This window comes from Ambystoma mexicanum, chromosome 9, assembly GCF_040938575.1.
Source record: "Ambystoma mexicanum isolate Mex_15411 chromosome 9, UKY_AmexF1_1, whole genome shotgun sequence".
NCBI classification, from domain to species: Eukaryota; Metazoa; Chordata; class Amphibia; order Caudata; family Ambystomatidae; genus Ambystoma; species Ambystoma mexicanum.
This window is the reverse complement of record NC_090931.1, coordinates 1,440,711,290-1,440,728,785: the sequence shown is the minus strand read 5'-3', so window position 1 is coordinate 1,440,728,785 and position 17,496 is coordinate 1,440,711,290.

Genomic DNA, 17,496 nt, shown 5'->3' with positions numbered 1-17,496 from the left:
ACTTCCCCTGTACCAGGGCTGTCTCTATAACCACAGGGCATTGGGTACTGCCAGACGCCCTCCCCCCCCACTTGTGCTTACCAAAATGTTTCCTTTCGGTTCAGGACCTCCATCCTGCTGTGTCAGCTCATTGTGTTTCTTCCATACCAGCTTGATGGTTGCTTAGCTACCGGCTTTATATTGCTGGTGTTACAGAATTGAAACAAATGGCATTGGACACTATTTTGTGTTCCATTTATGTAAGATCATATTTGATGAAATACAATTAAGAAAATATAGCAAAGCCAGCACGTGCTTCGGACTTTGTGCCCTTTGTGAAGACTTGTAAAACAGCCAAAATAAAGGTTCATCAATAGCCATTTCTGTTCTATATAAGATTGTTTGACTTGCAAAACAAAAGGAAGGTTCTATGAAGTGCAAAGGAACATTGGCAAATCAAAAAATCAAACAACCCAACATTACATTCAATATGGCCTAAGCCCCTCTGGCTTGAGAGCTAAACAAACCTATGCAATCTGCGCTTTTAAGCACAAAACATATACAAAAGACTAGCGGTAGCTCATATTTCTGCTACTACTTTATTTTGGAAACCCCACTGCACAGTTACGTAGATATTGGGATTATCGGACGACATTATGTGAGACCCCTTGTCTTGAAAACCAACCAGAAACGCATTGTTTTCTTTTTTTCACCATTGCTGAAAGACATAATGGCAAACTACTGGACCCCTACACTCTCCCCGCTAAGTGCAGACATGTACAAATATTTAGCATTTCCAACGTGTCACATTACCTGCTGTCCTACAGAGTGAGCAATCAATGTATACCTGGACTCCACATTATCAATGGAAAGACAAGTCAACGCCATCTCATCATCTGCTGCCCTAACGACTAAAATCATGAACGCATTGAAACCTCACCTGTCACCTAAAAACAACCTCAACATTGCAAGAGCTACCATTTGCATGAGGTTAGATTACTGCAACGTCTTACTCCCAGACACATCTGCTAATAACAGCAACAAATTGCAGACCCACAAAACAACACACTCAGATCGGCTCTAAGCATTCCTAGGAGAGAGCACATCTCTCAGGCCCGAAAAAATGCCCGCTGGCTCCCGATCAAAGTGTGCATAATGTTCAAGGCCCTCACTATCACACACAGATGCCTCTCTCAGACCGCCCCCTCCTACCTAGCTGAATGGATACATCAGGTGCCCGCCCATAGACCAAAACGAGACCAATACTCCCACCTACTCTCAGTCCCGGTGTTCAATAGAGCCAAAGCCGGCAGCGCCAGCTTTGAAGTGTTAGCCCAAAAAGCTTGGAACGCCCTCCTACTCAGCCTAAGAAAGGAAAACTCTCTCACAGCGTTCAGAAAGGCGCTAAAAACAAATTTATTCAACTAGACTGTACCTGAATGTTTCTAATGATGTTCCCCTGTAACCATAGAACACCTCCTCAACACTGTCTTTGAATCTCTGCAATCTTCTTTCAAGAATCTGTTTTTCAGTTGTATCTAACAAAAATGTACTGTAACAGCACCTCCATGCCTTAGGGCCGTGTGGGCGCTTTATAAATTCAAATAAATAAATAAATTCATAAATACCTCACAAAAGATGACGCCAAGCACATAGTGAGGTTGAATACATATATATATATATATACTGACATTTGTTTGTTAAAAGGACATTATTGTTAAGTTGCACTAATAAAAACCTATGAAATTCACTGAAAACAGTTTGTTAATGGGACGTTATAGTTGCAAGGTAATAGCCAAAGACATTTTCCAGTAAGCTATGCAACCATAACTTGTGCCACCACCATGCACTGCTAAGACTAACACCCAGGACTTCAGAGATGACATCATAAATGGCATCATTGATGACATCACTGATGACATCACATATCTGGGCTGTTGTTTTTGTTCAGAGACAGTGAGAACTTTACCCAGATGACTTAATCTGGTCATGCTGCAATGAAATCATGATACACATGCTCTAAAGGTGCTGTACATCTAGACCTTAACCTTGTGCTATGTTCTTAAGATACTTTCCTTAGGGTTTGGCCTGATCTCATGGTGCACATATATGGGACAATAAGCAGGCCCCAGACAATTCATTTTCATACATGATGATGAACTCTAATCTCAGTGTCATTTTCTGGTCATGGTGTTTCTTTCCTTCTAACTAGAGCTTCCCTTTATGTGCATCAGATGTGTATGCATTCATGATCTCCATATGAATTATTTGTGCTAACAGATGTGTGTAGTAATTCTTGTATTGATAGCTGTTACAAGATTCTGAGGGATCATAGCATTACTGAGCCTAGGATACTGCGCCGGCTGAAAATGACGACTTTTCTTTTTCCACACCCATTTCCCAGCATATATATGTGGGGGATGTGGTATAGTAAATAACTAATGTTGGTGGTGAAGAGCTGAAGAGGGGGTCGGGATCCTGCCAGAATCCCCCTACTAAATTCATGACAAGAAAGAAGGCCAGGAAACACTGCAACCATCCATTCTATTTCTGATAAATCCCTAACAGACCAACGATTGACAAATACGCTGAGAGGTATCCCCTCAGCCAGCCATACAGACCAGGTGCAGTACAGATCTATCCCTGTGTGGATGAAGAGCCACAGGCTATGCTCAGAGAGACCTATATGGACAGTCTGGACTAGAGCACCAAGAAGCCATGCTACTGACGTTGGTAGAGGAACCACGACATAGCAGCATTGGACATGAAGCCCACGTGCCATCTGCACTTCGGGACACAAACACACACTCGAATACATGAAGAACATGAGCGTACAGTTCTATAGTTAGAGGATAGATACATATACATACTGTCCTTGCTTTTATTATTTTTGCCATTAGCCAAATGCAGCAACGTAGTAAACACAAGGCGCGAGAGATCCTGAGCAAAGCATGCAGATGCTTAAATGTGAATAACCCTATGGAACTGCATGAGCACCTATGGGACCTGACAGAGCCAAGTGTGACTAGCCTATGGGGAATATAGTATAGCATGAATGATGTAGAAACCACATTATAAGGTTTAGGAAAGTTGCAGCATGCCTCAGGCCTCTGAGCAAGAGACAAACTGAGGTGATTCAGGCTGGACAGAGAGCAAGACATGCGAGACAGGACCCGCAGCCAAGGTCAAGAGATACAAAGAACATTCCAATCACCAGACGACAAAGGGACCAGCTGGTGAAAATACAAATAAATCATCATAATTCAGAGCTATAGAGCTCAAATTCGTGGTCTCTGAACATGTGGCGCTGCCGAAGCAGACAATGGACTGTGATCGATGGTGGGAAAGGAGAGCCTATACCAGGCAGTCAGACACAGACCACAAACAGTATGCAACAGTATGCAACAAGTGTTGCGCCGGGCAGGAGAGCACTCTCATAAGGCAAAGGTGGTGCACACAAGTTACAATACAGACACATGATCATTCTCATCACCTTGAAAGGGTATACAATGAGCTGAGAACCTTTTTGGGTCCAAGGCCTGGGGACATCAGCTCTAGCCAATCACAGTTTCGTACCATAGGGGTGGGTAGCCACGGGCAGAAACCAATGGTAAGTCCACAACACTGCAACAATGTTATAGTTAGTGAATTGGGGATGGAACAGGCCAGCCACCTGATATGCGAGGGCCAGTAGAATCACATCTATAATGTCCTCTATAGGTTATAGAATACTTAATACCCAACCACTTGGCCCAATAGGATTTCTGGAGAGGGGCCCAGGTTATGACAAAGTGCTGATGCAATTCAAGTGTAAAACCGGTCTGCGAGCTGAGTAAGAGCCAGATGTACATGAATATTCTCTGTTCCTGTGCTGATCGCTGTTGCTTTTGTTGGTAATAAACAACAGTTTGAAGTTGCCGTTGACTGAGTCCTCCGTGTATCCTGGGGAGGGGTGTTGGGCCCTCCAAGTCCATGAACTTCCAGTATCCCTCTGGTATACCTGGGAGTTTCTCCTAAAAGGGGGAGTAGAGGGATTGCAGAGGGGTCTCCCCCACATATATATATGCTCTGAAAAGGGGGGGTTGAACAAAATAAAAAGTCTGCATTTTCGGCCCGGCGCAGTAATTGCATAGATCCGTTTCTGATAGGCTTGGATTTACAATTCTACTGGTCAATATTACCAGATTAAAAATACATTACTTCGATGGTGCATGCTGCAGCCATTGCGTAGGTGTATGTATTATTATATTGCTGTATTAACAACAACACTTCAATAGAACATTTCTGTTTCAATAGATACATTTTGGATTACATGGAGTAATTCATGAGAGGTCTCCCGATCACCCCGGATATGTTGCTAGCAACATTCTAAACAAAACCCCTTGTAGGGACTTTTCATCAGAAGTGATATCATATGTGATGTCATCAGTGATGTCATCAATTATGCAATTTGTGATATCATCTTTGATGTCCTGGGTGTTAGTCTTAGCAGTGCAGGGTGGCGGCATGAGTTATTGTTTCATAGCTTACCGTTACTGGCACATTTTTTTGGTTTTTCAATTTTATTTTAAAAAAGTCACATCCAAAACAAATTTTGTTCAGTGAATTCCATAGGTTTCTATTAGTGAAAAGGTTTCATGACGTTATAGCACTGTATATTAGTGATTAATAATTCCTCTTTTAACATATGTGAACAATCTCAAAACATCCTTAAACAAACATATTTTTGCAGCACATACTGATGTGTGTCGTTTCCAGCAGCACATACTGGTGATGCAAGGCATGGTTGAATTGTCTAGGGCATGAGCTCCGGCCATGACCCCATCCCCACCAAACCACCCCCATTATCCAGTACACCTAGCCTGCAACCTAGTCCAGTTTCCACTGTACCCCATAATGGGACCAATGGTCAGCGCTCATGGCTTGCAGCCATGGCCAATCTCCACAATCCATGGGGTATGGGCGTCAGCCGGTTCCATGTAATAATGTCCCCTCAAAAATATCGCCAAGCAAAAAAATCACTGAAAAAAGGTTGTTTTTTGTGGGGACATTATTACATGGAACATGCGGGGGACACCCCTGCAACCCCCATACCCTTTTTATTTTCTTCATGGGGAACGGGGGACCCCGCAGCCCCGTCTCTATATATATGGTCACGTATATAATATCGCCACAACCTTTTCCCAGTGATATTATATACGGCGACCATATATATATATAGGGATAATATTACCTAATACCCGTCAGCCATGTCGCAGGGCCCAATAAGCTAATCAGAGTAGACATTTGTCCTTGATGAGAGCCAGGCCCACTGCCCAGTCACCAAAGTTATATCATTATTATGTGTACTTACATTCTGACACCTTGGAAAAAATAAACACAGGACAGATTTGCAAATGCAAGCTTTCTGGTCCTTGCTGATGCTCCTCGTGCAAGTTGCGGCAATCCCGCCCAACATTTCGGGCTGTAGCCGCAAGTAGAATCTTTTTTCTCATTCAAACCTACCCAATTTCGAAAGACTTTACCACACAGCTGGTCCCTGGTCGCCATGGCCAGTGGTCAGATTGTCCGGAAGAACTTTACTATATAGCCGGTCCCTGGTGGCCATGGCCAGTGGTCAGAATGTCCGGGCCATGCCTCAGGATATACCTAAGTTACCAAAGGTAGATCACTATTTTGTGTACCTATATAATGACATTTTCCCAAAATGAAAACACAGCCACATTTGCGAAACAATGCTGTAAGATCCTTGCCAATGCTCCTCGCACAGGTTTGCTGCTAATCTGTCTGTATTTTATTTTTTGAAAAGTGTCAAAATGTAGGTAGACACAATAGAGACATAATTTAGCCCCCACTTGACAAAATCCATTCAATCTTTGCACACACATTCAAAGTTGGGTCTTGTGAAGGCATCATGAAGCAAGACACAGACAATAGATTCAAAGTTCAACACAAAATGGTTAATTAAATCAAATGTCAGGATGGTAGAAAACCTAACTTGCCCTATCCTGAGGTCGGAATTTCCTGCCTGAACAAAACTAAGGAAAGTCTGTGTGAAAGAGTTCAACTTAAAAGTCTGTCTCTGTCCAAAACCGATCCTTGCCCTCACAACTAAAGCTAAACAAATTGTAGGGGTGTCAATAATCAAATAAATAACGATCAACACAAAGTTCTGAACTTATTCAAGCTTTCAGCCATCTTTGCAGCTCTCCTTCCCCAAGTTCAAGAAAGTTCCACAAAAGTCTCAAGATTACCTTTTTACAGTTCAAGGCAATACAGTTCTGCACATTCTTTGGGGTTACCTTCCTCAAGTTCCAATCAACACATTACAAAAGAAAAGGGTCTTGAGGCTCGATCCTCAAGACAATATTTGTAGTTTCTGAGGTGTCAGGGTTCCCTTCCCCAAGACTTCAATGCAACAATTGATAGTTGTTTCAGTGTTCAGTCTTTCAAAGTTCAACACAAATCCAGGCCAACTTGACCCTCTTACAGGTTTGCTTCACCAGCTTACTTGCAGAGCTCCTTCCTGATATATTTCACAATGTATTTGGCTTTCACAATTGAGGGCTCCCTTGTCTAGGAGCAGTTGTCAGACCACATGGTCCACCCATCACAGGTTTTTCTGTTTTTACGCCTGTATCCAAATTCGCCTTCACTTGGCTTCTCTTTGCCAGCCTCTTGGCTTCAGCATTATGAGTTACACACTTCTTGCCAATCTTTGGTCTTGCAGCACTATATCCACTCATAAAAATTCCCTTTGTGGTGGTCTCATGTATTTCCCATCTTTCTGTCGCACTCTCTCACATTTGCACTCTTTTCTGTAGGTTGCTTGAAAACAGGCACTTTCCCTTTTAGTTTTCATCAATGCTTCGATTTGCCAGTAAAGTTTCACTCAATTCAATATTCACTGTGTGCAGTTTCACTTTCTTTCTTTCAAGGTTTTTTTCGTTTGGTGTTTAATTAGCCTAATTTAACTCTTCTTTGAGTTTTCATTCATTTCGGAATTCAAGATGCATACTTCAACTTAACTTTAGGTTTTCATTCAGTTTGGAATTCAATATATGTAGTTTAACTTAATTTAAAATGTGTATTCAATTCAGAAGTCACTGCGTCATACGGCACTTTGATATTCATGTACACAAATTGTGTGTTTGAGGCATGCTTATTGCCCCATGTATGTGCACTATGTGCCCAGATTAAACTCTAAGGAAAGTACTTTAAGACATAAAAAGGTTAACGTGTAGATATATAGCACCTTTTCAATTTTGGAAATTCTCATTGTCAGTAAAAACAAAAAAGTAGCCTAATCATGTCATTAAACAAAAACAAGTGCCCCAGATATGGGATGCCATCGGTGATGTCAACAATTACATTTGTGATGTCATCTTCATGTCCTGGGTGTTAGTCTTAGCAGTGCAGGTGGTGGCACAAGTTATGGCTGCTTAGCTTACCATAATGGGCACATTTCTGGGATTTTTCAGTTTTACTTGTAACAATAACATCCCTTTAACAACGTTTTTCAAAACATTTCATAGGTTTTTATTCGTGCAACTTAACCATAATGTCCCTTTAACAGAGGTTTTTCTGTGAATTTCATGGATTTTAACCGATGCACGCTAATGTACTCTAACTTACTGATATCATAATGACCGCAATATATCAATTTACAAACTTTTACCTTAAAACTCTGCCATTCCCCAACTTTTACCATAATTTTGAACACTTCTATACACTTTTAGCAACTTTTTCCACTGTTATTATGTTCGTCGACGCCCGCCAATTCTGACATCATCGCAGACTTTTCGAACATTGTCATGTGACCACACGCTTGCGCACGGCATGATGACGTGTCCACTAATGCGTCTGCACTTCGCAAATGGGTCTGTGCTTTGTGAACAGTTCAGAACTGCATTTTCTGCTGATCTAGGAACCTTCATTCTAAAAATGTACCCTTGTACAGTTCCTACACCTATTCTTACTCATTTTCAATTAACAATCTATCTAGCACAGAGCACACATTTGGAAGAATAGTAGTAAAACTGCTATTTACCTTATAAATGGCATCAGCTATTTCCATGAAACACTTGTGTATGGGCGCGTTATAAATGCCATATCATATCATATCATATCATATCTTATCATCCCTCCTGCCCAAGAACCACCACCGCCACCAGCTGGAGGACCTACACAACAAAAAAGCGCACTACTTCCAAAGACAATAAAGAAGTGCCTACCTCTATCGCTAAGAGAGAATCATGGGTGTGGCCGTTATTTACCTCTGTTGGGAGTGTACCAAAGACTAAAGCTACTAAGTGAAATGCAATGAGTGCAACATTGTACCCAGTCTTGGACTACCTGGACAGTACTCTTACGGGTCCACCTCCATGCCCCGCCACACCAAATTCCAACCACTGTAGTGCTCTCAGAAAGGTTGTTCCTTTCTTAGCAAGTAGTAGGCTCTCTTCCTTCACCTCATCCTCCTCAACCAATACTGTAACCACACAGCCTACTTCTGTGGGACAGAAAATCCCACCAGCTACCTTGCAAGTGATAAAAGAGGCTGTTGATCCATATCTTTTGAAGAAAAAAGTACTCTGTATATACTGCAACACACCACTCTGCAGGAAGGGGCAATTCCGAAGTCCTTTTGAAGCTGTAATCAAGGAGCATGAGAAACATTGCTCCCTACCTTTGATGTAACACACGCGCAACATCTTCCCCTGTCCAACTGTCCCTCCATAATAGTGGTTGGTGCCTCTTACCTCATTTCCCTCCCCACCTTACTTTCAGACCTCTCCTGCAAAAAAAAGAAAACATAAAAAAGGTTCCTTTAGGAACCACCTTTCACAGTTAGAAATAGAACTAAAAGACATAATCTTATAGACTCCATCTACTTGACATTTCCCAATAAAGTAGAAAAAGATTCTCCAATCTTTCCATCAGCATTTTGTGTTATGCTAATGGGAATAATATGGCGGTCATCCCCAGTTCCAAAGGCTGGAATGGGGATAACGACCCGGCATCCCAAGTTATCGGCCCAAGTGAAGCGAGGGCAGATAACGAGGGCTCTGTGCTGTTATCCCCTGTTCCAGCTCCTGCAATGGGGGATGACGGCCATTAGCACCGCCGTTTGCCAAAGTGGTAACCCGGGGTGTGACAAAAAAGGATTTTCCTTCCTAGAGCGGGACACGCGAGGCATCCCACTGTAGGAAAGAAAATCCTTTTCCAAGATGGCCACCATAAAAAGGGCATTCTCTGAAGAGAAGGAGTGAATGCAGCAGTGGCACCCATCGCCACCGGAATAAGGTAAGTAGGGGGGTGGGAAAGAAAATGGTATGGAGGGTGGGGAGAAGATCATGATGGGGAGATCCAGCCATCAGCGGCTTGGAACGCAGGCTTGCACCAGTAGTTCAAGCCTGCGTTCCTACCCAGCTGATTGGCAGGCTTCCCAACCCAGGGTGCTAATGGATATGATATGATGTGGCATTTATAAAGTGCCTCAGTTTCTAGGCGAGACAAGACAAGGAGGGGGAAACAAAGGGAGGACAAAATAATGATCTTACTAGGCCTGGTGTCATTCAGATCACACAAGTGTGGGTAAAGGGAGAAGTGCCAGGCGGGAGGGGAAAGGGGAAGTGCATTTAACTCACATGTGCAGCCACTGGGTGGCTCACAAGTGCAGCGAGAAGGGATTGTAGGGTAGCAGATACAGACCCTTAAGTGCTGTGGAGCCCAGAGGCAGTGCGAGGGCAACTGGACATGCAGGAGCCTGGGTCCAAGTTCAGAGGGCGACCAGGTGACCAGTGCACGGAGCAGTCATGTGCATCAGCAGGGGAGAGGAAGAGAGAAAGCGGAAGCAAAAAGGAAGGTCTTGAGTTGCTTCCAGAACCGGAGGTGGTTCTGCTCAAGTTTGAGAGTGGCACAGAGACTGTTCAAGATGGAAGACCCAGCCATGGAGATAGATCTGCCCTTAACTCTCTGCTTGGAGAATTGTCAGACCCTCAGAGAGTTGGAGGTGGATGAGCTGAGAGCTCCAGAAGGAAGATGTTTTGGAAGAGAAAGTTGGATGTAGAGCGGTCCCAGGCTCCAGATAGCCTTGTGCATGATGCAGAGGGTCTTGAAGTTCATCCTTGCAGCCACAAAGAGATATCAGAGCTGGAAAGATACGATCCCTGGAATTGAGGCCAAGGACAAGTCTTGCAGTCCTGTTCTGGATAAGTTGTAAAGGTCGAAGAGTAGAGGCAGGAAGATTTAGAAAGAGGCTGTTGCAATAGTCCAGCCTAGAGAGGCCCAGAGCTCTGGAGACAGTGAGCTTCTGAGGACAGGAGAGGAAAGGAAGAATACCTTTAAGGCAGTAGAGCTGATAGTTTGACTTCTTAGAGAGGTCAGAGATGTGAGGAGAGAAAGAGAGGGTGGAGTCGAAGATGACACCAGGGTTCTTAGCCTCACAGGAAGGAGCAGGAAGAGGGCTCAGAGTGGTCGGCCAGAGAGAGAGAGAGGAAAGGAGGCACTGGGTTTCCCAATGAGGAGGATCTCAGTCTTACTGGCATTAAGGCAGAGATCATTGGTGGCACACCATTCCTGAATTGTGGCCAGACAGTCTGCTATGAGAGAAGAAGAAAAAGTGGCTGAGGGGAACCTGAAAGAGAGCGGAGTGTCATCTGCATAACACTGAAAAATGTACAATTGTATACAAGACAAAAATATAAAAGTACAGAAACAATTTTCAGTCCCAAATACTTTTCTCTAGCATACATTAAGGATCATAATCAATGGGCCTTTATAACTATCCACAGTCTCCATGGTCCCCTTCCCAAGCCATGGATTATTAAAAGACCTGGATGGCACATGCACACCACCACACAGGGCAGCCCTTCTACCCCTTTTTAATTGTATATTTGTAACACTCCCTCAATGCCTGCTTTCAGTCACACATCCATCTACCAATAACTTCCAAAAACTGTACATATAACCCTATGACCACACCAACTGCCACTTAACAATCTTCTACAAATCTTTTGCATCTACATTTCCCTTACTGATATATAACAATTGTCCACATATGCATTGTGCAGTGAGAGAAGTGCATAAATAGAATGGGCAGTACGGATGGGCAAGTGCTCATGAGAACCCAGGAGGGAAATGCTGAGGGATGCTAAGGTGGGACACCACTGGCTAAATACTGGAGGAGAGGAGTCCCGAGGGTGGGATGCATCTTAACCGTAACATCCCTTTAAGTTTTTCTGCCAATTTAATAGGTTTTTATAAGTGAAAATGTTTCATGGTGTTACATCACTGTATATACATTATTAATAATTCTTCTTTTGATGTGTATGAAAGAACTATAAATCTCTTTTAAGAAACATATTTTTTGCAACACACACTTATATCTGTTGTTACCAGCAGTGCATGCTGGGGATGGAAATCATTGCTCAATTGCCTGCGGTAAATGGCTCCACCATGACCCCAGCCTAACCAAACCACCCCTATAATTCACTGCATCTACCCTGCATCCTAGCTCAGTGTCCACTATACCCTAATAATGTAACCACTGGCCAGTGCTCATGGCGTACAGCCATGGCCAGTCTCCAAATCCATGGGGCATACACTTTGGCCATACCACATTCCCCAATAGGCAAATCAGAGTACACATATGCATTTGCCGAGGGCCAGGCCCACTACCCAGACACCAAATGTATGCCACTAGTTTTTCTACTTACATTCGTACATTTTCAAAAAAAATAAAACAAAAGACATGTTTACAAAAACATGCTTTCAGGTCCTTGATAATGCTTGTCGCGCAACTGTGTTGTAATCTAGTCCAGCACTTTAAGCTGTAACAGCAAGCAGAATATATTTTCCCATTCAAGCCTACATGCCTCAACCAGCATGTCATGCTGCTTGCCTCAACCAGCAAATTACAGTACACATTCACTTTGCTGACAGCCTGGCCCATTGCCCAGACACCAATGTTATATCACTGTGTTGTGTACTTACATTTTACACTTTTGACAAAAATAAAACACAAGACAAATTTGCAAAACCATGCTTTCAAGTTCTTGCTGACCCTCCTTGTGCATATTTGCTGCAATCCCATCAAGCACTTCCACCTGTATCCACGAGAAGATTTTCTTTTCCCATTCAAACCTATCCCAATTTCGAAAAACATTACCACATAGCTGGTCCCTGGTGTCCATGCCCACTTTAACCCCATTGCTGGTCCCTCGTGGTCATGGCCATTAGCCAGCTTGTCCGGGTCATGGCCTTAGGCCGTGACCAGGACAATCTGGCCACTACCCATGGCCACAGGCTACACCTTGGTCACCAAAGGTATATCACAATTTGTTGTACTTACGTTATGAAACTTTACAAAAATTAAAACACGGACGCATTTGCAAAACCATGCTTCCAGGTCCTTGCCAATGCTCCTTACACAATTTGCTGCAAATCTGCTCATGTTTTATTTTTCAAAAGTGTCAAAATGTATGTACATACAATAGTCATATAACTTAGCCTCCACTTGACAATATCCATTCAGATTTTGCACAAATATTCAAGGTTGGATCTATAATCCTTCTGAAAACCTTTGTACACATCCGTCAAACAGCAAAAAATGTATAGGCCATCTAAAGATTTATAGACCCCCCCTCTAAATTTGCCCCATCTTGACAACATCCCACCAAACGTTTCTACAATACCCATATCTAGGTCTACAATCTTTTTGCAAACATTTGTCCAGATTTGTCAAATGGCACCACATTTATAAGCCTTTTTGCCCCCCTCCCCCGATAACTTTGCTCCCCCTGCACGAAACCTCATCTTTGCAGAATAAATCTGATGGGCCATATACTTTTTCTGCAAAGTTTCGTGAGGATTCATACAGCGGGGAGCAAAGTTATAATCCACCCAAAAAGTGCTCTCCCTATGGGTTGAGCACCCTTAACCATAACTATCCTGTAATATATGGTTCTAGGTGCTTCAAGAGCACAGCATTGGTAGTGCATGGGTTTGAACACTCACATTGAAAAAGGAAGCATCCATGAGAGCTTGCTTCGAAACTTGTATTGAATGACTTTTTTTAAATGTTAATAGTTGTGCTTCAAAATGGTGTCTACAAAAACAAAATAAAAGTATCAGTTACATAATTTACCGTCTTAAACAATGGCCCACTCTACTATTTACCTTTTCATTATTGTACTATTCCTATACATTTGCCCATAAAGTCCAAACACACTGCTGGATTTAAATGTGCAGCACTGTTTGTAGAGATAATTAGGGGCGACCAGATTTTTTTCTGAAGCTGAAATTTTAAATGTCTTTCATGGGACTTATTAAGTATTACACATCCTGTGATGCATTTGGCTGTGAAATGAAAAAACATGATTGAAGTAGTCCTTAAATGGTGTGATTAGCAGCACCTTGCTACAACAATGCCAACAATGCCAATAATCCAATAATACCCTTATCCTAGAAGTACTGTCGGGAAATGTAGTCCGGGGCTGGGGAGGGTGCGACGAGGGAGTGGGGAGGGAAGTGACGTAAAGGGAGGAAGAGCAGAGCTTGGAAGGAGGGACGGGAATAAAGATATGTAGAGCAAAAGCTCTGTCTATTCTTTCCGGCGCGCAGCGTGATGCGCTCCTTGGCTGTCTAATCCCAAAGGCTCCAGTGATTGCGGGCCAGAGCCAATTTTACACTGGCTATGAGAGGTAGCCCATGTGCAGGGCGGTGATTAAAGTGTGAGACGTCCGCACTGCTAGTGTGGCTGAAAGCCGGCGAGCTCTGGAGGGAGGAGCTCTGGAGGCAGCGCATGGCCCGGGAGGCGAGCAGAAACCAGGGCTGCGGTGGTGAGTGCTGGGAGATCGAAGGAAGCCCGGGCGAGGGGTCCACCAAGGAGCAGTACTTGTGCCGTTGCAGGCGGCCACTACACAGCATGTGCTGTGTGTGTAAGGAGACTAAAAAGGCCCGGTGGCCTTGGCGGTGTGAACAAGTGACGTACAGGAGCCCAGGGAAGACCCTGGAGCGGTGCTCGTGCCTAATCCAGGCAGCCGCCACACGTGGAAAAGCAGGAAGACCATATCTCACAGGGGGATTCACGAGCAGGCTGCCCCAAACTCTATTAAAACAGGCCACAGAGGGAAAGGGCCCAGGAAGCAAGACAACAGATGAAGCACAACCAAGGTACAGCATGTCGGACCTGGACATCCCTGCCACAGTCCCAGTGACTCCACAGCAACAGGGCCCACAAAGGGTGTCAGAGTCCCTAGCAGTGCAATTACCAGGTGTTTTCGACATGGCAGACACCAGCAACATGGGACCCCCATGGGCCAGATGGGTCTGGGACTTGACGATGCCCATCAGCAATGTTTATTGAAGCTAGCAGCGTGCCCAGCCACAAGGGACATTATTGATGACTTCCCTGCCGACTCCATTGACACGATCCAAAGCCTCAAGACAGCTCTAGTCATCTATTTTAGACTGCATACCAACGTGGATTACGAGAGGCATCTATTTAATACTATGAAAATTAGCCAAAGGAGAAACAATTGATGCATTTGTAATAAGACTATGCAGTAAAACGAAAGCATTGTGATGGCAACAATTATTCCCACACAGAGGCGCTAATTCCCCAGATCATTGCAGGGTGTGAATCCCAAAGCTTCAGTAGGAGACTATTATAAAAGGCAAGATTGCTAGAGGAAATACTCAAGCTAGCAAGAGCAGAAATGGTTGTTGACTTGCAAGTAGAATCTTTCGACAGCCCATAAGGCCACTCAACACACTCGGAGGGTGTAGACAAACTACTGGCGGTGTCTAAATCACAAGGCAAACCTTCTACTATAGCTGCAGGTATGAATTTCCACATAAGGGCACATGCCTGGCGATTGGACAATGATGCTCAGACTGTGGAGAAGAGAACCATTTTAAGTCAGTCTGTCGGTTGGCCAGAGGTTCCAGCCGAGACAATGACGGGGACACGACCAGTAGGCCACCCAGGAGACCCACCACCACAGCAACGGAGACCTCTCACATGGTGGCACAAGTTCACGATTGAGGGAAAGAAGGGGAGAGAAGAGATCACGGATCAGGAGATGAGAGACAATGAAGAGAACGGAAGGAAGATAAGTCAGGAAGGGAAGGCATATGTTATTGAACGTCCACGACATGACCAGTACCTCAAACCCAGCGCCATGTACGATACCTAGTGGAACAGTCCCCGATGGATACAGAACCAAGCTCCTCAGAAGGGGAACAAAGACGGAAGGCCTACCTCTACGCGTTGGGAAACCAACTTGCGACCAAACATAGCCAAACCCTTCTCATGCACCTAAATGAAACAGAAACTGAATTTCTTATCAACACAGGCTCCATTGTAAATGCAATTAGTAAACAAGTCTACCAGGCGCTATCGCAGGCCCCCAGACTGCACCCAGCCGAAGTGGACATTTACCCTTATGGCTCAAAGACCATGCTAAAATGTCTGGCAAAAATTGAAGCACGGTGTCGATACAAGACACAAACAAAGAACATGCTAATACACGTGCTCTCCACCCCCACAGAACTGGGGTTCATCATGAGTTTCAAGACAGCCGTCGAAATGGCACTCATTCATGTACTCTACAAATTGATGGTCCACAAATACATAGATACAGTGGAAGGAATCAATCAAATATACCCATAGTTGTTCAAAGGAATTGAAAAACTCGGAAATCATCAAATCAACCTTCACATTTAAGAAAGTATTTAACCTGGAGCCCAACATTAGATAGGAATCCCTGTGAATATCCAACGCCAGGTGGAAGAGGTACTGCACAAGCTGTTAACTCAGGACATCATAGAACCAGCAACAGAGTCCACTCCTTGGGTGTCCCCCATTGTACCCGTCCCGAAGAAAGGGTCCAATGCCATCCGACTACGTGTGGACATGGGGAGACCGAATGAGGCCATCAAAAGGCAACAACATCTGGCTCCCCGCATTATGGACATGGTTCATTTCCTAAACGGGGCTAAGGTATTTTCGAAGTTGGACCTCAATAAGGGGTACCATCAGCTGGTCCTGAGCCCAGAGAGCAGGTATATTAACATGTTTGTAACCCATCTGGGTTTAGATAGGTACAATAGGTTGAGCTTTGGTGTCTCCTCTGCAGCAGAGATATTTCAGGCCGAAATACACAATGTCATAAAACATATTCCGAACTGTATAAACTAGAGTGATGATATTTTGGTCTTTGGCACAATGACAGAGAAACACGATGACACTTTAGCCCGAGTGTTCATGGCACTAGAAGATGCCAACCTGACATTCAATTGCAACAAATGCAAATTCAGAAAAGGCACCTTTGCTTTCTTTGGCCATATTTTCTCTGAAAATGGAATGACTCCCGACCCAGAAAAAGTGCATGCGCTGATTGAGATATCACCACCCACAAACGTCTCGGAGCTCCAGTCTTTCTTAGGCCTGGCTAGTTATTGTGCCTGTTATGTCAAAGACTTTGCCACGATCAGCGATCCGGTTAGAGCATTGACCAAACAACACACAGCCTTTCAGTGATTGTCTCAAAGTCAAGCGGGATTCACATCCATTCATGACAGGATAGTGAAGGCGGAGAAAATGGCCTAATTCGACACGGACCGTGAAACATAATTGACAGTTGATGCTAGGTTCGTGGGCCTGGGGGCCATCCCTGCTCAGGTCAGCGACACATTGAGACTCATTAGGAGTTTGGAGGTAGCCATGCCGTTCTTACCGGCATGGCTATCCCCAAACCGGGTACCGGGTCCGAGTCCCAAAAATACGGAATTACCTGGCCATACTGACTTTAGCGGGCCCAGTAATTCCTATTCTTGGGACCCGGACCCGGTGCATCCCCATTCCCATTTGAGCCCCAATAGGGCTCAAATGGGAATGTGGAGGATGCTAACAACTGGCCCGTTAATGACCGGCCCGTTGTTAGCATCCTGGTCTGCTAGCAGGTCCCGCTCTGGACGTCTGGTCTGGCCAGGTGTCCAGAGCGGGACCCGCTGCAGACCTCGTAATGTGGCGGCCCTGAATGTACGGTGCCGGTCCCTTAACGGCACCGTTCATTCCGCGGCCGCCTATGTTGTAATGAGGCCCATTGTCTCATACACGAGCAGAAGCCTGTCAAAGACGGAGCAGGCATACTCCCAGGCGGAGAAAGAAAGTCTGGCAGTTGTGTGGGTCTGCAAACATTTTCATGTATTCCTCTATGGCAAGCCTTTTACGATTATAACTGACCATCAAGCTTTGCTTTTCTTATACGGCAACTCACAAGTGAAGATGCCACCCTGCATTGCAAGATGGGGTCTGCAGTGGCAAGACTATGCATTCTGCATTATTCATAGGGCAGGAAAGGAAGCTAACCTGGCTGACTTCTTATCACGCCACCCCAGAGCAGGGAATAACCCAGATCCATCGGTACTTAATCCATCAGACTGTCCCACATGGCATAGACCCCATAGAGCTGGCCAAGGTGATAATTACACAGGGCATGTGATTGG